Source organism: Ambystoma mexicanum, chromosome 1p, assembly GCF_040938575.1.
Source record: "Ambystoma mexicanum isolate Mex_15411 chromosome 1p, UKY_AmexF1_1, whole genome shotgun sequence".
Taxonomy (NCBI): Eukaryota; Metazoa; Chordata; class Amphibia; order Caudata; family Ambystomatidae; genus Ambystoma; species Ambystoma mexicanum.
Window position 1 is genome coordinate 329,270,657 of NC_090921.1, and position 24,937 is coordinate 329,295,593.

The window sequence follows — 24,937 nt, forward strand, 5'->3', positions numbered from 1 at the left end:
CACACCTTAGGGGGCACCCTACTCTTGCACTTCCCTCTCTACCCCCACTTGCCACCTTGTCATGCACTTCCACGGTAGGATTGTCACAAGGCCAATATAACCGTCTTTGCTTTTTTGTTCAACTTTTTTGATTCCATTGTCCCCCAAACCTGCATCTTGTCTCGTGGTGCCTGGAAACACATGTGTGTAGGTGCCATAAAAACATCCAATAAAATAAAAAAATTAAAATAAATGCATGCTTAACCTAGTGTCTGTGTTTCTTCATGGCAAGTGCATATTTGCTTTGTGTCTATTGCATGCACGTGTGTCAGTTAACAGTGAGTTTGTTTATTAAGCCATCTTTAGTTACATCAGGTCCATTTCTTCTTGTATCTGTCTGGGATAAGGCCGGTATGGTTGCCTCCGTGCATAGCGTGTATTACCAGTGTGATATTAGGATGGGAGAGAGATAGTATTCATCTGGCTGTCAACAGTATTGAAATAATTACTTTTACTTATAGATTCATCATTTACCAAGGATGTGGCCTTCACTGCAGCATGCTGACTTGTTGAAATCTCTAGGGTTTGGGCTTTTTCATCGCTGAAAGCACTCAGAAGCAAATACGAACGTTGAAGGAAATATTTGCATGTTGCTATTGATCCTGATACCACGACTGAATTATTTATTCATACAGTTCATTACATAGCTGCTTTAGATGGTAGTTGCATTTCCGTACTATATCAAGAGCACTGCACCTTTCCATCATGGAGGATCATGCTCTCACATGTTACTAGTCCACTTTCTATGCCCATCACTCTTACACTATGATCATGGAGGACCCTGCCTCTGCCAGTAACCAGTCCATTTTCTATATTTATTTGCTTGATAAAGCCTCCAGCAACATGGTGATTTCTGTTTCCACGACAATGGAACCAGATGCCAGTTCCAGACTCCTGCCATTCGCATTGTGTCTACTAGCAGAAAGGTACGTTCCAAAGCCTCTAGACACGTCTAGATTTGGGACTTTCAATAAATCATGAAACTTTTGACAATTTCCCTATTACAGAACCTGCATGACGGCGCAGTGATTTAATACTTGAAATGGGTGCTCCGATTTGTGAAACCGGCAGCGGTTGACTCTGCACCTTTCTGTATATGACTAACTCTCAGTATAGGTATGCAGACATAATTGTATTTTTTTATGTATCTTTTGAAAATAGCCTCTGATACTCGATACTCCAACTTTTTTTGCCCTTATCCTGCTTTATATACCTATATGCATATTGTTTCTACTTCATTATCCTCTAGTCAAGTCAGCTCTATTTCTTGTTTACCGAGGGAGCAGCACGCGCTGTTATTGATTCTCGTACCTGGAATTATAACTCTCAAGTGATACATACTGAGGCTCCTGGCATGTTAGATTACCTTGTGAGTAGGTTCTTTATATCAAGTTCTAAGTTAAAGAACTGATACCTATGTAGGGGGTTTCTAAGACTAGGAGATTTACATATACTACTCACATATCCCCAAACACAACAGCGCTTATCTATGGACCTTTTGTTCTATTACCTCCTCAGATTGGGCATCATCCTTTAGCCATTTTACCTACCTACAACAGGACGGAATTTTGAAGCCAAGATCGGCCGCGTGTGGTCCATCTAGATCCACACGTAATTAATTTTAGCTCGGGGGATTGCCCTGTCACCCTATTCCTTTAGGTATGTCGCAATTTGCTAGTCTTAAAATTTTTCTTGTCTTGCTAAAAATCATTAAATGAATGTATTTTCTTTAAACTATAGTCTCATGATCCATCCTCAATGCCGTGTCAACTCTGGCGATTTTTTGAGTAGTATCAGTCGACCTGTGATATATGTAGAATGTGGGACATCCACAAACAGATGTGATTTGAATACACTATACAGACCATATACGGCAGAAACCAATAAACATGCTGAAGGTGAACATGAGCAGACATTAAACCACTACTCTATAGAATGTATGTCAAAAGTTAGATGTGTATATATATATATATATACATATATATATATAAAAATATGCTTGAGGTCTATAATGAATTTGATGCATCATGTATATATCTTGTAATGACTGAACTGCAATCCTATAAATTATCTTTCTCCAATAGTCTGTATTGGCCAATGAAGAAGGGGAAAACTCCTCGAAACGAGTAGCCTTTGAAAAACTGACATTTCTCTCCATTGTTTCTGTGCATATTGTGTTTGCTTGTTTGCAAATCCATTTCTCTTCTAAAAGAAATATAGCTTTTTTTTTTAAAAAAAAACTTCCTTGTATATGAACAAATTCGTATTACATATACAGAATATACAGAATGTTCATTTAATTGATTACATTTCTTTAGATTTTCTAGCAATTGGCTTTTGGCAAACAGTTGATAGTGGGCAGGCGACGGGAGGATTCCTAGGTTGAATCTTCATAATTTCTTTATTAGAACAGATATTGCAATTGCAAGTGTAAAATATATTTTTTAATGATTGTAGTTAAGATGAAACATGCAGAAGCTGGCACGATTTTAGGGAATGAACAAGCACAGACAGTACCAGGATGCCACAAAAGGTGGATGGCAATGTTTTTGTGCATGATATATGCCTGCATGATTACTCTTTTTGTCTTTCTGTTCCTCTTCGTCCAGTCTCCACCATGTTGGTACTCCTACTAAGGTGGAGGGCACTATGGTTCCCCCCACTACAGGAACTGCTTTTGATTTTCTTACTTCCACTGAGGAAGATGCTCCTATGGTTCTCCCCACTATGAGAACTCTTTTTATTTTCTTCATGAGTATTGTACAAACACTGATTTAGTGGTGAGACATAAGAGAAATGCAGAGGAAGGTAATGAGGGGATTAATACCTATCTAGACAATGCAGCACACTTGGTAATAACATGTGGTGTCAGCACATGAAAAATGTGGCAGAGAGAACATCTAAGGTGAGTGCTACATCTGTGCTCTCATACCCTATGCCATGAATACAGTGCAAACTTTCATTTCAAAGAAGTCCCAGAACACAATGTCAGATACCTCGTTCATCTTGCAGCATGTATGACCAGAAGTTGGGCTACTTTGTGATGGAGGTTGAAATGGTAATTTCCATTCCAGGATCATTATATCAAGACCACACAGATAGAAATGGAACCTGGCTGGAAGAGCAAGATGCCTAGAGGCCCTGTGAGAGGACAGGAAGAGGACGTCATTGCAGAGATAAAGATACTGAATTTCCCAGATAAGACCGAAGTAGCTGGATGGACTGCATGTTGGGAATGGACTCAAGTCTGTGTCTATGGACGAGTGAAATCCAAGAAGGGAAGGGAAGAAGGACTGATGTCCTGCAGAGCTCATTTACTAAAGTCAGAATATGTGTGCAAGAGGTGCAGAGAGTGAACGGTGGATGTTTGAGGTCATGGGCCAAATATCCCAAACTACTGACATGGGTAGAGGATGATCGGGTTCAATGGTTGTGTTCCCATTGTCGAATGCAACATTGTGCTTTCGAAGAGAAAGAATTAATCATGTGGGGAAATAACAAAGACTACACAACTACAGTCGACTTTTCCAGAGTGGGAACAGGGCCAGCCATCCTGATGGATCGATATTGGGCTTGTGGACCTAGGGCCTACATGAAGTTGCGCAATGATTGGGGAGGGACGTATTAGTTGGTGCTCATCCATGTTCCAGCTTTAGTGATTCCCCAGAGTGACCTGAACATTGGAGAATTTCCGAAAGTAGATGCCCATTTGAGAAGGAGAAGATCACTTGAATTTCTCAATTGAACTAGAAGGGAGAACCACATCTCATCTCAGCTCAATAGACACATATAAGGACATTCCTTATGAGCACAGGTTGTTCAGCAAGACTGCTTCAATCTTCACAACTATCTTCATGCCTGGGATCTGTCATGACCCTCATCCCAGATCCCCACTCGCAAGCCCATTGGCCTGGTGGAATCAGGACTCGGGTCTCTAATAAAGCCTGGCATCCACTTCCAAAGCCCTCGTGGGGCCAGTCCTGGCATCTATGGCACCAGGCTCATACACAGTGAAAGAAATGTATTTAGGGAACTACTTTATTTGAGGCTTTCAGCCACCATGGAGGCATCCAGAGAGCTTGGCTCCTAGGAACCAAGCTATGCGGTATAGTGTTTTGTGTGTGGTGGCCTATGGACTATTTTACCTGGACTACTTTGTTGAGGCTATTTAAACCACACCCGAACTAGACAACACGCTTCACGTTATTTTGCAGTCTGCAACGTGACGCTCACCGCGTCCAGCTATACCCACGAGCCTCGGAGAAACAGAACCTGCAAGGAGACAAAAGGATCATCGTTAGCAGCAGCATCTTCCCTGCAATCTCCATCTTTATCCACTCGCAGCTCCTGTGAACAGCTTCCTTTGGATCCGCACACCTCCCGGACCGAAAGACCTGAAAGAGGAAGGAAATGACAACATTAAAGAAGACATTAGAGACATTACAAAACTACGAACTGCTCGAAAGGCTTAACTGGCTGGTCGCCTCTCGGCCGACATCGCCCCGGCATTCCACACATGCTGGGAGAACACCATGACCTATGAGAAAATAAGGAAAACAGGTTAGCAAAGGCAAGACATCACAGCACTGTGCATAGTGCTTACTTACCGCATCATAGCGCTCATTACGCGCCATCATTTACCGGCGAGGCCCAACTCAGCCAATTCGCCACGCTGAAGCTCTGCATATCTAAGGGAGAAAAGAGACATTATTAAACCAAGAAAGGCATGCAGGAATAACAACACAATACGAAAAACAGCAATAAGACCTACCTGAGAGACATCAAACGGTCCGGCGTCAGTGAAGTAATTGGACCGCAGACGCCTACAAAAGACAACGCACCCCTGCCAAGAAGGCAGGACGGAGAGCACACCTAATTCTATAACAAGTGAGGAGAGGGCCCAGAGGGGCTGAAGTCATACGGGGTGGTGGGATGATACTTACCTCGGTCGGCCAGTGTTGAACACAGCCCTCCTGTATTTTTATGCAGAACCTTCCCCGCAGGCCACATCTGGGAACCACTAAGAAGGATACCAGTGACCAACCCGGCTGGGTGGCGTCCCCATGGATACCAGGTGAGCGTAACAGGATCCAGACGATGGCCAATGTCAAATGGTTGCAAATTACCACATGGGAGCTTTTGCAGACAATCAACTCCACTATAAAGGGTTTCAATACTATCAAGAAAGAGTTGAGGGCCATAGGATTGATGACAATGCAAAACAGATATGTCCTTGACATGATCACTGCTATGGTAGGAGGAGTTTGCGCCAAAATCGGGCCATCATATTTCACATTCCAACCTTCTCACAATGACAAGAATGAGAACTTGTCAGAGGCTATAACGCTGCTGACAAACCTGCATAACCACATGGAAGATGAGACTGAACCTGTAGGCCCTTTAGCAAGTTAACGCTATATGGAATGGATGGGGATGCAGAATTTACTCTTACACGAATAATAAGACAGACTCAGGAAGTTGGAAAACTTTAGCTGTTTTATTGACAATTATCTAAAACAGGGAATACAATGGAAATCAATAGACGTTCCCTCAAGTCTCTCAACATTTTACATGAAAAAACACAGTTATATAGTAAAAACTCATCATCATTGACATCATTCTACATGGCAAAATAAGAAAACATAAGTTGAATTGTGGTTGGTCTACGGGAAACATCTAGGTATACTGTCTATGGAGGATAGCATTGTGATTGAATATCTAAAGTCAGGTGGACAACTATACCCACCCCTAGTACAAGACATCTTTAGTGTCATAAAATACACAGCATTTCATTGGCTTTCAACCTATAGAGCTCTTTGCTACGTGGCCCTCTACAATTGGTTGGCACGCTTGTACCCTTATAGAATATTCCACTCGCTAGCAACATGCAAGCTGATACCCCAGGTGTTTGTGGGTGTACTTGACCATGCCTCCACACCCAATTAGCCCATCATCATCATCACTCCTGCTGTCTGCTATTCGAATTGTCTTTGAACTCACCCTTGCAAAATATCACTGGACCTGAGACTAGAATGGAGTGTGAGCATGTTCTTATCTCCAGTCTCGATGTAGCTTGTCCAAAGTCTATTTTCATCTACCCCATGTGACAGGAGACCGTGTTTTTAGCTCCTTGTTCACCTTTAATCGTATCTTCTCGAACCAGTTTCTAGGCTGCCCTAACCCTTGACACTGGGCCAGACAACCTTTCTTGATTCTTCCTTCATCGTCAGCTGTCTTTCTCTACTGCGCCACACTTTCAGACTTTTTGCAACTGAAGTCCTAGTTTGCTAAAATGCGACATGGAACATCCAGATTCTATATACATATATTTAATTTCTTTTATTTTCCAATTAACAACATAAATACATACAACATACAAACATACGAACATTCAGCTGGCATTTTGGCTTTTCGGCGGATTCTGCCGTGGGGTCATCGTCTTAAAGTGTCCAACAGCTTATCTTCCCTGTCTGTGGCTGCTTCCGCTAGCTGCCTCCGTGTCCATACAACGGTGTCTATTCTTCCATCCCTTGTGTCTCCCTGTCCTGGGCGCTCTGGTATCCCCCAGCCTCCTCCGGATCCTCCTCGTCGGTTTCCTCTTCTTCTCGTCCAAATAGATTCTGCACTAGGGAGTTCCATGCCGCTATTTTCCCAGCTGTTTCCCCTTCCCCTCTTTGCACTGCTCTGATCCACACCGCAGTCTCCGCTAGTGTCCACTTTTGGAGGTCTGCCCACCATGCTTCTATGGTCGGGCCTCCTCTAGATTTCCAGGACATGGCTATCCTCCTTTTGGCTAATATGCATATCAAGTCTTTCATTTTTGCTAGATGCACTCTGTCCCTGCCTCCTCGAGGGAAGAGGCCCAGCAGGTACCATTCGGGGTGCTCCGTCTGTATCTGAAGGCCGCTTTTCGCTATTTTGGTCCTGATGCCTTCCCAGAACGTCTGTATCACCGGGCATATCCAAAACATGTGCACCATGTCTGCCTCCTCGGTCGAGCACCGTGGGCACCCGCTGGGGTCACCTCCGCGTATCACGTTCATCCTCTTAGGTGTGAGGTACGCCCTGTGCGTCACGTACAACTGGGTCTGTTTGAACCTTGCGTTCCTGGACACTGTTTTGGGGTATCTCAGCACCCTGTTCCATTCATGGTCGCTGAGTGGCCTATGGAGTTCTTCTTCCCAACTTTGTTTTATGTGTAGTTCTTGTTCTGTGTGAGGTCTCAGCATCTGCTCGTATAGTCTGGAGGTCGTGTGTGTCCCCTCAGAAATGTCATACCACATGTCCAACGCACCTGCCGGTTCTTCTAGGTCTTCCCATTCTGGCCATCTATCTTTAATTCTGAGGATTAGTCTATTATACAGGATGAATTGGCCCTCGTGTATTTCGTATTCTTCCCTCATCTCTTGGAAGTCTGCCCATCTCCCCTCTCTTCTCATGTCTCCGATTTGCGCTACCCCCTTGGCTTCCCATTGTATTCGGAACGCAGCCAACAAGCTCATGTCTGTGCCCACCAGGCCCGCCAGGGGTATTTGCGCTGAGTAGGGGTCCTTCGTCCCCTGCAGCTTCCATGCTCTCCACCACAATCTCACTGCTAGATTTAGCATGTACGGTAAAGTCCTGAGCAGGGGTTTGTCCAGCCACAGTATTTCCCTCAGGTAATGTGTTTCCAGCGCGGGCTGGAAGTTGGTTTTGTCCATTGTTTCCTCCTCCCCCAACCATTTGACCACAAATTGTAACTGCCCAGCCAGATAATACTTTTCAAAGTCCGGCAAACGAATGCCTCCTCCCTCGTAGTCTCTCTGTAGAGTGCTCATTGCAACCCTGTTTCTCCCCCCTGCCCATAGGTAGTTTCTTGCTATTGTGTTTAGGTTCGTGAAGAATGCCCTGGGAATGTTATATGGGATGTTGGTGAAAAAGTACAACAGGCGTGGAAGTACTACCATTTTCAAGAGGGCGGCCCTGCCTATCAGCCCCAGTGGGAGTGTTCTCCAGAAGGCCATGCATTTTCGTGTTGTGTCGGTGAGTGTCTGCAATGCCATGGTGGACCTCTATCCCCAAATATTTGAAGGATTGTGGCGCCCATTTTAGGCCCACTTCTGGGAGTCTCTCCGGGGGGGCCCGTCTCGGATCTGCCAGGGGGAAGATCTGGGACTTCTCTTTATTTATTGCTATGCCTGAGAGTCTGGTGTATGCTCCTATTGCTTCCAAGAGGCAGGGCAGGTTAGTGCGGGGGTTTTCTACGAACAATAACATATCGTCCGCGTACAGCGAGATTTGATGGAGCACCCCGTCCACCTCAATCCCCGTGTCTCCATATTCTGCTCTAAGGAAGACCGCCAGTGGCTCCAGGGCCAGGATATATAACATTGGCGATAGGGGGCACCCTTGTTTCGTTCCTCCATAGATCCTCCATTCCTTTGAAATATATCTCCCTGTCTTAACCCTGGCCCTGGGCTCACTATACAGTAGTCTGATCCACCTGAGGAACCCTTCGCCAATGCCGAAGTGGGCGAGGACCCTCACCATCCACCCCCAATTCACCGAATCGAATGCTTTGACAGCGTCAAGAGACACTATCGCACGTTCTCCCCGTCCCTGGTTCATTCTATCTATCACGTGGTGTAGTCTATGGAGGTTCCATGATGTGTTCCGCCCAGGAATGTAACCTGTTTGATCAGGGTGTATCAATGTGGGGATCACCCGCTTCAGACGGTTGGCTAGAGCCGCTGTTAGTATCTTAACGTCCTGGTTTATAAGGGAAATTGGCCTGTATGCCGTGCACCTTGTGGGAAGCTTCCCTGGCTTAAGGATCGGGACGATGGTTGACTCTGACATGCTAGCCGGTAATCGTGCACTTTCATATGCATCTAGGTATGTCTCCAGTAACCTTGGGGTGATAGTGTCTTTGACCTTTTTATAGAACTCTCCTGGGAGTCCGTCCGGGCCCGGGGACTTGCCTGTGGGAAGCTCTGCTATTATACCCGCTATCTCTTCCTCTGTGAGTGGGGCATCAAGCATTTGGGCCTGCTCTTCTGTTAACTTTGGCAACCTTATTTCTGCTAATGCATCGGTTATGTCCTCAGGGTCTACCTCCGGGTTGAGGGCATATAGTTCCTCGTAGAACTCCGCAAATAAATGATTGATGTGCTCTTGGCCCCTCACCTCCTCCCCTGTCTCGTCTTCTATCACCGTAATGGGTTCCCTCTTATTTTCTTGCCTAGTGAGCCAGGCCAGGAGCCTACTGGGTTTGTCCCCCTCTGCATGTAACCTTTGTAAATACCTCCCATAATTCAACCGTCCCAGCTTCTCCCAGAGTTCTATGCACCCCATTCTCAACTCCATCAGTTCCTCTGGCTCCTCCCGCGCTGCCTGCGCCCTCAGTTCCTCTATTCCTATCTGCTTTTCTAGGTCGTTGAGTTCTGCTATGGCCGCTCCCTTTAAACCGCCCATTTTACCGATCGCTGCCCCCCTTAATACCACCTTGAACGCATCCCAGAGTGTGGCATTACTCTCCACACTCCCTGTGTTGCGTTCAAAGTAATCATCTATTGCCCCCTGTAGGTGTTCTTGGAATTCTCCCTCGTCCAGAGCTTCTGCCCGGAGTCACCACGTAGGTATCGGGGCTCTCCCCTGTGTGTGTGCCCATGATGTCAGTATTGGAGCGTGGTCTGAGAGCGTTCGGGCTTCAATGCTAATTCCTGTGAATTCGTGTAGTGATTCAGTGCCCGTGAGTATGTAATCTATCCGTGTAAATGTTCCGTGGGGTGCACTGTAGTGTGTGTACCCTCTTCTCGCCCCGTGTACCTGTCTCCAGACGTCCGCCAGCTTCAGGTGATCTAGTGCCCTCTGTAGTTCCTTGGCTGGTGGTGCTGGCCTCCTGAGCTTGTCATCCGATCGATCCAGGAGCGGGTTCAGGGCGCAGTTGAAATCCCCGGCCCAGATGAACATTGTGTCTCTGTACTGGGCTAGTTTAGGTGTAAGTTTTCTGAAGTACTCTCTCGTGTCATGATTTGGAGCATAGGTGTTCACTAGGCACACTTCCCTATTCTCCAGCATGCCATGCACTATCACCGTTCTTCCTTCTTAGTCGATCTCCTTTTTAATGAGTTGGAATGGCACTCCCGGGGAGATCCAAATCAGTACCCCTCTTGCATAGTTGGAATATGTGGCACTATACACTTGCCCTCCCCATTTTTGATCGATCTTAGACTGCTTTTCTCTTGTCAGGTGCGTTTCTTGGAGCATTGCTATCTTGACCTTCATTTTGTTCAGCCAGGCGTAAACTCGCAGTCTCTTGATGTACGCGTTAAGGCCTCTCACGTTCCATGTTGCTATCATTAACTCATCCCGGCTCATGGGTGTTTGCAGTCCTGGCCTCTTCGTCCCATGGCCCTGTTTGTTTGCCCATTTCCCTGCTTCCATGTTCACTGCTGCTGACCGGGATCACCCGCGTGGGGCTCGCTCTCTTCTCCTCTTGTAGGCCCCGTCTCCTGGGTCCTTGTTGTGGTTCGCTCCAGTCACTGTGTGCTGGTGTCTCCCCATCATAGTCTTTAACCATTCCTTCAACGCCAATGCCGTCTTCCGATTCTTCCTGTCTATCGATAACCTGAACTGTAACTAAAAAACAACAACAAACGCCCAGCCACCCTCCCCCTGCTCGGGCCTCGCCGCTTCTCCTGCCTTGCTCCTCTGGATGAGGCCGGCTTGCTGCAGCGTAATGCCTTAAAACTGGCATCTGAACTCTCGTTCGCACTTCTTGGGGGTGCGTCGTACTAGGCTAGTGCGGTTTGTTAGGGTTGGTTGCTCCCTTCATATTTATTGTCCTGTTCCTAACTTCTCATTTGTTTGATACTCTGCACCCTTGATTCTAATTATCTGCGGATTTCTCGCCCGGGCTGGGCTCTGCCTCTGTTAACGTTTCGCTGCTCCAGTTGGGGGATTCCTTGGGCATCCATCCACATATTTGCCTCTTCCGTGGACTCAAAGAAGTGTGTCTTCCCCTTGTGTATCGCCTTCAATTTAGCCGGAAACAGGAGCATGTATCGTATCTCTGCTTTTCTGAGGCGTTCCTTTGTGGGGCCAAACTGTGCCCTTTGTTTTTGGACTGTCATTGTGTAGTCCGGATATATGGTAATCTTGGATGAATTTCTGATAATCTGAACGCCAGTATCTTTTCTCTATCCTTAAAGTTCATAATTTTGGCGATCATGGCTCTGGGAGGGGCCCCCGGCTGGGGTCTTCGCATTAGTGCTCTGTGTGCCCGCTCCACCACAAAGCCTTGGGACAGGGTTCCAGCTCCGACCTCCTGTAGGAGCATATTCTCGATATATTCCGTGGGGTCGTTCCCTTCCTCCCCTTCCGGAACCCCGATTATGCAGATATTATTTCTCCTTGCCCTCCCTTCTGCGTCTTCTGCTCTCCTTTCCAAGATCTTGACTCTCTGGAGCACCTCCGTCAACTGGGTCCTCGTGGTAGCGGAGTCCGCTGTGTTCTGCTGTACCTGCTGCTCCGCTGTTGTCACTCTGTCCGCCAGGTTTCTCGCGTCCTGGCGAAGGAGGCCTACGTCCACCATGACTGTGTCCAATTTTTGTTCCAGAGATGCCTTCAGGGCCCCTATGGCCGTATCCATTTTCTTCTCAAGCGTCGCCTGTAGGGTGGCGATTGCCTCTAGGATTTGCCCATCTTTCCCTGGTGGGTGTGGGGTGTTGGCCTCCACCAATGCTGTCTCCGATGAATTCGGCTGCCTATTGTCTGGTGCTTTGGCAAAGTGATCCATGCTGACTTGTTTCGTTTTCCCCTCCACCTTCTTGTTGGGCATACTCGCCGTGCGGGCCTTGGGTACTGCACTGCACTGCTTCTTGTCCGCTATCTGTGGCTTGTACACCGAGTCCGTGTGGGGTCCGGTTCTAGTTGGATGGGGCTGCCCGTTGCGCTATTCTCCTCCCGCCAGGGGTTCCCTGTGTTGTCGGGTGTTTCCACACGCCTCCCCGGGTGCCGTGCGGGCCTGCAGGCGCTCTCCTCACCTGCTAGCTGTTGGATCTCTCCGGTGCCCTGAGGTGGTCCAGCGGTGGTCCAGCGGAGAGCCGTCTCACCCCTCTGCTCTCTCCTGGGTCCCCAGTTCTCGTGCTAGCGAGGCCGGCAGGGGCTGGAGGTGACGCTGTCCTCGGCACGGATCTTCCTCGGCTTGCGGAGCTTGTTGCGTTCCCTCGGCGCCGCCTTCCCGAGACCGCGACCGCGTCCTGTCGCCGCTGCTCTCCTTTCACCAGGCGCCAGCTGTTGCCGTTCCGCTGCCCGGGGGGGGGGTGTATCCTGCTCTCCTCAGCCGCCCCGCCGCGGCCCCTCTTCCTTCCTTCCCGGGTTCGCAGCTCCGAACTACAGCCTTTCGTAGTTTCCCGCTCTGGGTCTCTGGGCCGTTGGCTGTGTGTTAGCGGGCCGCCATCTTGCTTTCGATGCTCCGCGTGTTTGCTGCCGTTTTTCGCCTCGTTCCCCAGTCCGGATCTCCCCAGGGCTTGGATCGGGTGGTCGGTGGATCTTCCTACACCCGTCGGTAAATTTTCCAGCCGAGTAAGTTAGTTTTAAAGCGGATTAAATCAGGATCGTTCGGGAGCTTCCCTTTCGTGCTCCTCACCGCATGGCCGCCTAGCCACGCCCCCTCTACAGGCGTCGATTCTATATACATATATATATATATATATTGGAAGCACCACCTTCAGTCTATTCACTATGTTTAGCCAGCCTTCATGATTACTCAGTCTACTTGCGTTTCCGGATCTGTACAGTTATAAAGCAATTTCGTATTTTCTTCAGTGCTCTTCACAGGTACAATCTTTATTACGCACATTAAATGTTACTTCATTCTTTACTTCGTTATCAGATTCCATAATGTTTAAATACTCTCTACCTTGACATCTCTTCTCGGCGCGTCACCTCTGCTTCATGTGACGTCACCAGTCTCTTGCCGTCACCGCTTCACACTTCTTCAGGAACCTCCTTTAAGAGACTGTCATTTATCCGTGGGAACATCATATAGTGCTTTTTCAATCAATACCTTGTTTCGAGAATTCTTCGTGGGATAGGTACCATTCTTGGTCTTGTGCATGTTGCAATTTCCGGCTTCCAACATATAGGATAAATAGGGGTGGGAATTCCAGTAGAGGCATTTGGCTCATCCTCTATGCTCCCACCTCTGGTTAATTCATCGACCACTCTCCCATCAGTCTTCACATCTAGCATCCTCATCTGAAAAAGTGCTTCATTGGAGTCCATAACCTTACTACTCCTTTCAGAGATCTGGCTGATTTTGCATGTTCATAAACACGCCAGGTCATGTGACTACATTGTCCATACGGGCTGCAGTAGATCCATCTTCCTACATACTTCTTGTGGTTTCTTGGATACAGAAACTTTGTTCCCTCAGGTGCTAGAATGCTTGCTTTTAAATAATTCCTATTTCTTCATTTGTCAAATCTTTGGGTCCAAACCCTGACTCAACATTGATCATGATCTTCATTCCTACTGCTTTCTTTGCAGTCGTATTGCACTGTGTGATTATTATTCTGATCACACAGAATCCAAACATGATCATCACAACAATGCTCTGAGAAACTTGAAAATATTTGCCATCCTTTGCGGAACCCATGAGAAGATTGATGTAAACCAACTGTCATCTGCAGTATCTTCTACTTCATCTTCCATCTTGATACGCAAGTCTGTTAGCAGTACTATGGCCTCTGTCAAGGTCCCATTCTCATCATTGTGAGAAGGTATGAATGTGCAACATGATGTTCCAATTTTGCACAAATACCTCCATCCATTGCAGTGATCATGTCCAGAACATATCTATTCTGAAGAGTCATCAGTCTTATGGGTCTCAATTCTTCTTTAATAGCATTGAATCCCTTTAAGGTAGTGTTGATCACCTGCAGGAGCTCTCCGTGAGTGATCTGTAACCACTTTGCATTCGACATCGTCTAGATCCCTGGCATGAAAATTGTCACGAATACTGCTGAAGTCTGACTGAATAACCAATGTTCATATGGAATAGCATCAAAAGCTTCTATCAATTTAGCTGAAAAGTAGTTCTCCCTTGTTGTTCGATTGAGAAACTCAGTGATCTCCTCTTCCTTAGATGAGCCTCTGCTTTTGGAAACTCTCCAATGTTCAGGTTACTCTTTGGAATCACCAATGTTGGAACAGGAACAATAACTATAGAGCACAGCCCTCTCCCGTCCGTGGGCAACTTCATATAAGCTCTGGATCCACAGACCCAGCAGTGGTCCAATGTCCCTACTGTTCCATCCTTCAATCCTTGTACATCGAAAATTCTACCACACTGCTGATTGACTCCAACCTTTCTTGTGCCATGTTTCTGAAGCACAAGGATGCATTCGCTAGCAGTAGTGTCTGCACTGGTCCTCCTTTATCATCGACTCAGGTCAGCCATTTTGCAATCTCCAACCAATGATGTTTGCATTCATCCTCTCCAGTGTCTATGAAGGGCTCATATTATACTGTAAGTGCTCGTGCCTTGCATGCAATCAGGCTTTCAGTGCATCCAGTCAGATTAAACACTGTTCCCTTGATTTGCAGCTGACCTCTCTCCTTACATCTTTGTATTTCTTCAGGGTCCTTTCCTTGACAATTCAGCTTTTTGTTGATTTCCCATCTGATTCCTGCTCCATTCATTCCAGGCTGTTCATATCTTATCACGTGATATCTGGTGTGGGGTCTCTCTCTTGTCTGTAGATCTTGTATGTAATCATCTTCTTCTGGAGCTGTCTTCTCGATCATCCATACCAAGGATGCTGTTCGACCCTGGAACTGACCTCTTGCATGGCAGAGTGCAAGGTGCATCAGGCAGTGACCTTTCTGGACTGCTCCTTCTATAGCTATGAGTATCTTGGAATCCCCAATGGCATAACACAGCAACTCTCCTTAGAGGTTCCTCTCCTTAGAGTTTCTCTCTCCTACCTTTTTCATGTGCTGGTACCACATGTTATTCCCCAAATGTGCTGTACTTTCTATATAATTATTTAATTCTTAATCGTCTTCGCTTGTGCTTCTCATGTGTCTCCCTCTCAACAAGAGGGTGTGTGCAAATGCTCATGAAGTATATCAATAAGGGTCCATCCTACAGGGGGAAGCATAGGAACAGTTGTCATAGAAATGGGTGACCTTACACATGTCACTGGTGTAGGAATAATCACAAATGGTCTTGCTCTTTCAGTGACAGACAATTCTGCATAAGTCACGGGAGTGGGAAAAATCGAAGGGACTTTCACCTTGCTAGGACCAATGAAATAGACAGTACGGATTAGCAAAATCAGGAAAACAATAACAAATGCTGAGCATGCATATATTACACACCAATACATCAATCCCCACCATCAACGATTTTCCACACGTCGTTGATTGTGTTCATTTTCCAAACCTGCACCATTCTCGACAGTCCTCATTGTGCCTGTATACTGCTTTAAGGAAGGAAAAAAAACTTTTCAATCAGGCATCTCTGTAAATGGTCAGGTAACTGCAGGATCTGTTGAACTATTGCCACAAGCAGCCTCCTGTTTGGAGGGCCATTTGTAGGATTGTGCAGAAAAATTTGTATATTAATACTGCGCCCAACAGGAGCAGGATGAGCTCTGAGAACAAAAAAAACAAAAACAGCGAGAAGGAGCATATGGACATCGACATCGGATAGGACCATTGATTTATCTGAACAGAAAATCATTGAGGAACGAGTCTGGGAACTGCTCACGTTTCCAGTCATCAAATTAAAACTCCAAGTTTGGCATGTTTAGTACGTCAATAGTTTCTAAAGTCCAATTAAAAAAAGATTCCTGTGACTCAAGAACTGAGTTTTCACTCCTAGCTATAATTTCTATAAAGAGTGTCTGGGTTGAGTCACAGTCCAAATGCACAAATGTATTTATTTAATCAGCAACTTTAGCGTCCTTCTTCCTCGTCATCGATCGAGTCTGCACATTCGGAACTTCTTCTTGTCTTGCTTCTGAATTGACAGTTGGGGGTTGCGTCAGGCTCACCAGCTTAAGACTTTACGTCGTTCAAGTGGATCCATGGCCGTCTCCCTTGGACTTTTAATGCTGAGGGGTAATGTTTTCCACGGAGTAGGGACCGCTAAAGCGTGGCTTGTGTCACTTGCTGGTGAAATTACTCACTAGGACTGCATCACCAGAGAATAGTCTAGGTACAGGGAATAACGCTGAAAGTCTAGTTGCTGAATGGTCTTCATCTGTGTGCTGAAATTGACCCCCTAGGCATCTGAGTTGATGTGCAATGACATAGATACTTCCGGTCATACATGTTAAATAAGCACGTACATCCTTTCCTAACATTTCTGCAGTCTTCTGGGCATCACTTCTGCTCCTCGATGGAGGAGACAAAGGCATTTTCACTTGCCTCCCTACTAGCTCGTGGGGTGTGAGGTGGTGGTCCGATCTATGCTGATTCCTCAACATATGTAATGCAAGGGGCAGGCAACACAGCCATCCCTTCTGCAGTGTCAATTTCAATTTTGCAATTCTCTCTTTAAGAAGACCGTTGAGTCACTCACATAAATCCATTTGCTGCAGGTGATAAGCAGAAGAAAACTTGTGCTTAATGTTCAGTAATAAGATAATCTGTTCAAATACTTCATTAACAAAATGGGTCCCATTGTCGGATCTCAACACCTCACACACTCCCCATCTTGCGAAGACTTCTTGGACTAAAAACTTTATTGTGCAAGTGGCAACAGGGTGTGTACAGAGACCTGCTTTGATCCACTGTCATGATGCCTACCCCCGGAGCACCAGGCCAGGCCCAGCACCCCCGGGAGCAGGCATCACGCCCCCGGGTAAAAGCCCAGAGGCCCTTTATAGGGGCTCTTTGGACTCTGTCCTGACGCTGTTGGCGCCAGGCTCATGTTGGACATCAGTCCTGGCGCCATAGGCGCCAGGCTCATAATGGGAAGTGTTTGGTGCATTTACCTGAAGCGGACCATGCTGCACACTCACCTGATGCAGACCATGCTGCATGAAGGACCAAGCCAAATGAAGCTTATGAGGGACTATTTTTCTGAAGGAACTATTTTGTTACTTGGGTGGGGCTGTGGAAGAATACTCACCTGGAACTTCTTCCAAGGCTATTTAAGCCACGCCCGGACAGCCACACGTGCTTCGTGTTGTTCTGCATCCCAGCAGCTGAACGCTCACCGTGTCTGCTCCTGCACCTGGACTCCAGCCACGCCCGCCTCGAACCTGGAACACCTGTAAGGGAATAAGAGAAGAGAAAGGTGAAAACCAAGAACTATTTCAACCTTCTTACCTGCATCCGGAATCTTCACGCCAGCATTCCTGAAGGAAGACTTCCATTTAAAAGCACCGCGTTGCTCGCTGCAGCGCTGCGCTTCACTCACCTGTTCCCGAGACGCCGCCCAGCTCCATCGCGGCTCTCAGTGCCGGTCGCCACATCTCTGCACCGCACCTAAGGGGGAGAAGAAGAGACAAAAGGTGAGCAAGTGAACACAAGCTGATAGCCGAATTTTCAGCCATATTACTTACCGGCTATTCTTGGTGAACCATTCCACATCTCGGATCGGCGCCACATCTCTGGCAGGTACCGCACCCCGGCCCCTATGGGGAAAGGACAAAAGACATTACTGTGGAATTAAAAAGACATTTAGAGGGGTCGCCCTCATCACTAACTCACCTGATTTTACCCCGGCAATTTAACCCCTCAACGCATTGCCTTTGTTCTGCACCTGAAATAAAGGACAGAAAAAGACAACATAAAAGGAGGCTCACACTTGAAGTTTTGCATCTTCATACTTACGGCGTATCGCTCAGTAAAGTCAAGTGGATTTGCCAGCGCCATTCTGAAAACCAGTGAAGTAACTGGACGAACGCGTGCCCCTGCACCAGAAGCAGGATGGAGAGTTCATCCTTCCGAACCATAAATGAGCTTAAACCGGGGGTTTTGGAGGAAGTCAGAGGAGAACGAAGGGGGAAAGGGAGGAGCAAGCACATTATTCAGCAGACAGTTAATCCCCTTTCTCATCTGCAGAAGGATATTCCTACGGGCCAGACAAGCAAGATTTGGGGGTCCTGTTCAATCGGTGGTCCGAATTCTGCGCATCACGCTTGAAGAGGCCACAGCAACCCAGACCAGACCAGCGCCTCCGTGGGAGCCAGGTGAGCGTTACAGAACGCAAAGCCTTCCTACAAATTCCCACCCAGGCGCTATGGAAGCTTCCGAGACTGACCAGTTGGCCCAACTACTGGGGGAATTACGGGCCGAAGTACACGCCGCTCGTCAAGAGACTAATGCTCTCAGGAGGGAAGTGATTGTAACAAAGGAAAGAGCTGATGACCTGGCTAGACAGCTTTTGCAAGGTCAAGCTGGACAAACTCCTTTACCCGGTTCCGGAGGGAACCCCGCTCCTGAGCTTTCCAGTAACCCGGTGCAGATTAATCTACCTGGAAACATGCCGCTGGCCCCACCCGAACGCTTTGCTGGGGACCCCAAACGATTTGCCGTATTCATGAATCAGTGTCGTTTGCATTTCCTGTGCAGACCTGGGGCCTTCCCTAATGACCAGACCAAGGTAGCCTTTGTATTGTCATATCTCAGCGGCAGTGCTGCCGATTGGTCAGTTCCACTGGTAACTCAAGATGACCCGATTCTTCATGATTTTCAAAGATTTCAAGCAAGCATGGAAAGGTTATTTGCTCGTCACTCCCAGGGGCAGGCTCTAGATGACGAACTTCTATCTCTGCGACGGGGCAATCATGACCTCCTTTTCTATATTGCAACCTTTAATAGACTAATTGTGGAAACTGGGTAGCCAGAGGATAAAAGAATCATGTTATTTTATCGAGGTCTACGCGGAGAACTTAAAGATGTCCTGGCCCAAGTTGTATATCCGCCCCAAGAGTGCTCAGAATATATAGACTTAGTGGTCCAATTGGATCACAGACTGTAAAACAGAAAAGCAGATCGGTCCAAGTTTGAGACCCGGGTGTTAGTCAAGACCCACGCTAACCTCAAGGGGGCTGAAGCCTCTGAGCCAATGCAAATCGGAGGAGTTAAAGGACCTTTAACTCAAAAGGAACGTGAAAGAAGACGGCAGATGCACTTATGTCTTTATTGTGGATCCTCTGGACACTTTCTACGAGATTGCCCGGCAAGGCCGCCCAGGAAGGTGGTAGGAGCCGCTGAAAAAATCCATGAAACCTCTGTATCGGGAAACGACCCCGCCCGACAAGCGTAGGGGTCCGCTTGCCGAGCTTGAAAACGAACTCTCAGACCTCGCATTTCACTGTGCCAATGGTCCTCGTAGATCCGGAACAGCCTAAGCGGTTGCATGCAATAAAGGCATACATCGATAGTGGGGCTATAGGAAACTACGTGGATCGTGAATTGGTCTCCAGGATTAACCTCCCCCTGCGTCCTAAAACCAGCAAAGATGTCATCACCACAGTCGATGGAACCGAAATTGCCTCTGGACCGGTAACACATTCCACAGCTGAGGTAACTCTTGTAGGTCCAGACGGCCATTGGGAGGCAGTTGTGTTTGATGTAATCAAGGCTCCACAGTTTCAGGTTATACTCGGAATCCCTTGGTTAGAGACACATAATCCTTGAATTGATTGGCGAGCAAAGAGAATAACCTTTCCAGAGTGTGCACGAACCTGCTACCCAGAAAATCTGAAGGTCAGTCTAGCATCAGTAACCTCTGTCTCCATGCAACTACCTCCGGAATACCAAGACTTTCAGGACGTCTTCCAAAAAGAGCAGGCCAACACGTTACCTCCTCACAGATCGTACGATTGCCAAATCGATCTGGTACCCGGTGCCCAACCCCCTTGTAGCAGGATTTATGCCCTTACTGAGCCGGAGAATCTGCATTTGAGAAAATATTTAGATCAATACCTAACCAATGGTTTCATTCGCCCGTCAAAGTCTCCGGCATCCTCGGCTTTGTTCTTCGTGCCAAAAAAAGAAGGCAACCTTAGAACTTGTATCGATTACCACGCATTGAACCAGATAACTGTTAAAAATCGTTACCCTCTGCCTTTAATCCCTGAACTCCTTGACCAGGTGAAGGACGCTTGCATATACACCAAGTTAGATCTCCGGGGGGCTTATCATCTGGTACGAGTTAAAGAAGGCGACGAATGGAAAATGGCCTTCCGTACAAAATATGGACTATTCGAATACCAGGTGATGCCTTTCGGGTTGTGCAACGCGCCTGCTGCCTTCCAATTCTTCATGAACGATGTCCTTCGGGAACTCATTGATGTCTGTGTTGTCGTGTATATCGATGACATTCTGGTGTACTCCTCTTCGGAATCTGATCGCAGAAAACATGTCAGGGCCGTCCTTGAGAAATTGCGCCAGCACAAACTGTTTGCAAAGCTGGAAAAATGCGTTTTCCATACCACCGAGTTGAATTTCTTGGATTCATCCTGACACCTAAAGGGGTCCGAATGGACTCACGGAAAGTGGATGCCATCCTCAAATGGCCATCACCTAGTTCGGTGAAAGGTGTCCAAAGCATGCTTGGTTTTGCCAATTTTTATCACAGGTTTATCCCAGAATTTTCACGGGTGGTGCAACCCATCACTGCACTCTTGCAGAAGAATAAACGTTTTGAATGGACCGAGGAAGCTGAACAGGCCTTTCAGGAATTAAAAGCTAAATTTACGTCCGCACCTATTTTGAAACATCCGCGTCCTGATTTCCCATATATAGTCGAAACCGATGCATCCAACTTAGCCATGGGAGCTGTCCTGTCTCAGAGAGACCCTGAAACCAACCAACTGCACCCCGTAGCATTTTGGTCCAGAAAGTTCCCGCCGCCGGAAATAAATTATGCAATCACCGATAAGGAATTATTAGCCATTAAGTCTGCCTTTAAGGCTTGGCGGCATTATCTTCTTGGCGCCAGGCATACCATCACCGTGATCACTGATCACCGAAATTTACAATATTTAAAAACTGCCAAGGCTCAGTCTTCACGACAGCTCCGATGGGCTTTATTCTTTGCTGAGTTTGATTTTGTAATCACCTACCGTCCTGGCTGTAAGAATGGCAAAGCGGACGCGCTATCTCGAATTGGAATGGGAGAAATGGACACAAACTCAGAACCTGTGCCGATAATTCCCGAACAAAGAATTTTGGGGATAACCACTTTACAAACCCTTGAAGACATTTAAGCATGGGTAAAACTATTCCTGGACTCTTCAGCCTTGCAGGATTGGATCAAAAGGGGGTCTGCCTTTTCAATCAACAATGGCTTACCTTACTTCCAAGGACGTTTTTTTTTGCCAGAAAAGGAATTGCAAGAACTGGTTATTTCCCGTCATCACGATACTCTGATGGAAGGACATCCTGGCATTGCCAAAACAGAGGAAAAAATGTAACGACAATTCTGGTGGCCGTCCTGGCGAAAGGATATTAAATCTTTCGTGATGTCCTGTGGAGTTTGCGCCCAAAACAAAGGTCAAAAAACAAAACCCGCCCTTCTTCTTCTACCCTTAGACATTCCACCAGCACCTTGGCACACCTTGTCACTAGATTTTATCACGGACCTGCCCTCTTGTAATGGATACAATACTATTCTGGTTGTGGTGGATTTATTTTCCAAGATGGCCCATTTTATTCTGTTGAAAGGATTACCTTCAGCTTTTGTTCTTGCCAAGGAATTCCTCGAAAATGTCATCCGTCTGCATGGATTCCCGTCCATACTAATCTCCGATCGGGGAAGCCAGTTCATTTCTCATTTTTGGAAAAAGTGTTGTCAACTGGCACAAATCGACGTAAGACTCTCAACCAGCCACCACCCACAGACCGATGGTCAGACGGAGAGAACGAACCAGACCCTTGAACAATATCTACGATGTATGCTGCACCAATCGGAGGGTAATTGGAAGGACATTTTATGGGTGGCTGAATATGCATACAATAACTCGATACACTCTGGAACTGGTCAGAGCCCCTTTTATACCCTATATGGACATCACCCTCGTACTTCAGACCTGGACTCACCTTTGAGCCTCGAAATGCCCGCAGTGGACCATTTGCATTCTACGATTACTCAAGCCTTCAAGGATGGTACTGCACACTTACAACATGCAAAAGGGAAATACAAAAAGAATGCGGATCTGCATCGCAAGGAGGCGCCTCCATTCTAAATAGGGGATCAAGATGGTTGGCTACCAAACACTTATCGCTCAAGGGACCTCGGACTTTTAACCCAAGGTATTTAGGCCCTTACTCGATCAAAGCTATAATTAACCCAGTGGCAGTCAAGCTAGATCTACCAGCTAACATGCGGATTCATCCCGTCTTTCATATGTCGCTTTTGAAACCAGTGCAACCAGGAACCAGATTAATAAAGCCACCAGAACCAATCCAGATAGATGGGGAACCTGAATTCGAGGTGAAGAACATTTTGGACTCTAAGATCTCAAAATCAAAACTTTTCTATCTAATTGATTGGAAGGGGTACGGGCCTCAGGAAAGATCTTGGGAACCCAGCGACCACGTACATGTACCTCGGCTAGTAAAAAGGTTCCATCGGAATTTCCCGAACAAACCAAAACCTCCTGGGGAAACAGCCTTGGGAGAGGCCTTGCGGGGGAGTGCTGTCATGATGCCTACCCCCGGAGCACCAGGCCAGGCCCAGCACCCCCGGGAGCTGGCATCACGCCCCCGGGTAAAAGCCCAGCGGCCCTTTATAGGGGCTCTTTGGACTCTGTCCTGGCGCTGTTGGCGCCAGGCTCATGATGGACATCAGTCCTGGCGCCATAGGCGCCAGGCTCATAATGGGAAGTGTTTGGTGCACTTACCTGAAGCAGACCATGCTGCACACTCACCTGATGCAGACCATGCTGCATGAAGAACCAAGCCAAATGAAGCTTAGGAGGGACTATTTTTCTGAAGGAACTATTTTGTTACTTGGGTGGGGCTGTGGAAGAATACTCACCTGGAACTTCTTCCAAGGCTATTTAAGCCACGCCCGGACAGCCACACGTGCTTCGCGTTGTTCTGCATCCCAGCTGCTGCACGCTCACTGTGTCTGCTCCTGCACCTCGACTCCAGCCACGCCCACTTCGAACCTGGAACACCTTAAGGGAATAAGAGAAGAGAAAGGTGAAAACCAAGAACTATTTCAACCTTCTTACCTGCATCCGGAATCTTCACGCCAGCATTCCTGAAGGAAGACTTCCATTTAAAAGCACTGCGTTGCTCGCTGCAGCGCCGCGCTTCACTCGCCTGTTCCCGAGACGCCGCCCGGCTCCATCGCGGCTCTCAGTGCCGGTCGCCACATCTCTGCACCTCACCTAAGGGGGAGAAGAAGAGACAAAAGGTGAGCAAGGGAACACAAGAGGAAAGCCGAATTTTCAGCCATATTACTTACTGGCTATTCTTGGTGAACCATTCCACATCTCGGGTTGGTGCCACATCTCTGGCAGGTACCACACCCCGGCCCCTATGGGGAAAGGACAAAAGACATTACTGGGGAATTATAAAGACATTTAGAGGGGTCGCCCTCATCACTAACTCACCTGATTTTACCCCGGCAATTTAACCCCTCAACGCATTGCCTTTGTTCTGCACCTGAAATAAAGGACAGAAAAAGACAACATAAAAGGAGGCTCACACTTGAACTTTTGCATCTTCATACTTATGTCGTATCGCTCAGTAAAGTCAAGTGGATTTGCCAGCGCCATTCTGAAAACCAGTGAAGTAACTGGACGAACGCGCGCCCCTGCACCAGAAGCAGGATGGAGAGTTCATCCTTCCAAACCATAAGGTGAGCTTAAACCGGGGGTTTTGGAGGAAGTCAGAGGAGAACGAAGAGGGGAAGGGGGGAGCAAGCACATTATTCAGCAGACAGTTAAACCCCTTTCTCATCTGCAGAAGGATATTCCTACGGGCCAGACAAGCAAGATTTGGGGGTCCTGTTCAATCGGTGGTCCGAATTCTGTGCATCACGCTTGAAGAGGCCACAGCAACCCAGACCAGACCAGCGCCGCCGTGGGAGCCAGGAGAGCGTTACATTCACCTTGAAAAGAGGCACACCACCACTATCATATATCTGTATCCACAACATACTTGCAGCATATCAACATAGTCAATATGTAAATGTTGAAAACAACCATTCGTTTGAGGAATTACTCCTCTAATCATTCTCAGTATATGCCCAGTGGTAAACTTTTGACATACAATGCAATTTGCTACATGAAATGCAACATGTTCTAACATGTTCCAAATGAACCAGGCACAGGGACAGGGTAGTGCAGCTGTTCAAGCGCTACCCTTAACAAGACTCAGGCATCACCGGTTTCTAGTGCTGTCCTGTCACCACAATGCTTCAGAAGGGGACAAGGACCACCCCCTCCATTTCCACATTTCCTGCTCTTCATTCAGTGCAATACCTTGAACTTCCATCATCTGTGTTCTTGACAAATTATTAAACCCTTCATTTACAATCATAATAGTGACTACTTTTTCTTTTACATCTGTAGTATCAGAACTTGAAATATCTGCTGAATATGCAACTCTTTTGGCCTCTTCGACCGCGGATTAGTTCCGGTGAGAGATACATTCAGTTTGCTTAGTATGTGCTGCGCATTTACCTATTGTGATGGCTACTGGGAGTTTTAATAGCTTAAAAAGCCTGTCCAATAATGCTGTGTGTTGCACAGGAGTGCCATCCGCTCTGAGGTAGCCCCACCTTTTCTAACATGCTAGTCCTGCATGCGTGGTTGACGTCATATAGGTGGAGTCACTGTACACCATTACTTCCTGTCCTGCATGATTTACAAGTGCAACAATAAGTACCAGTAATTCTGCCGCTTGAGCTGAAAAGTGAGGCAGTAGTCTT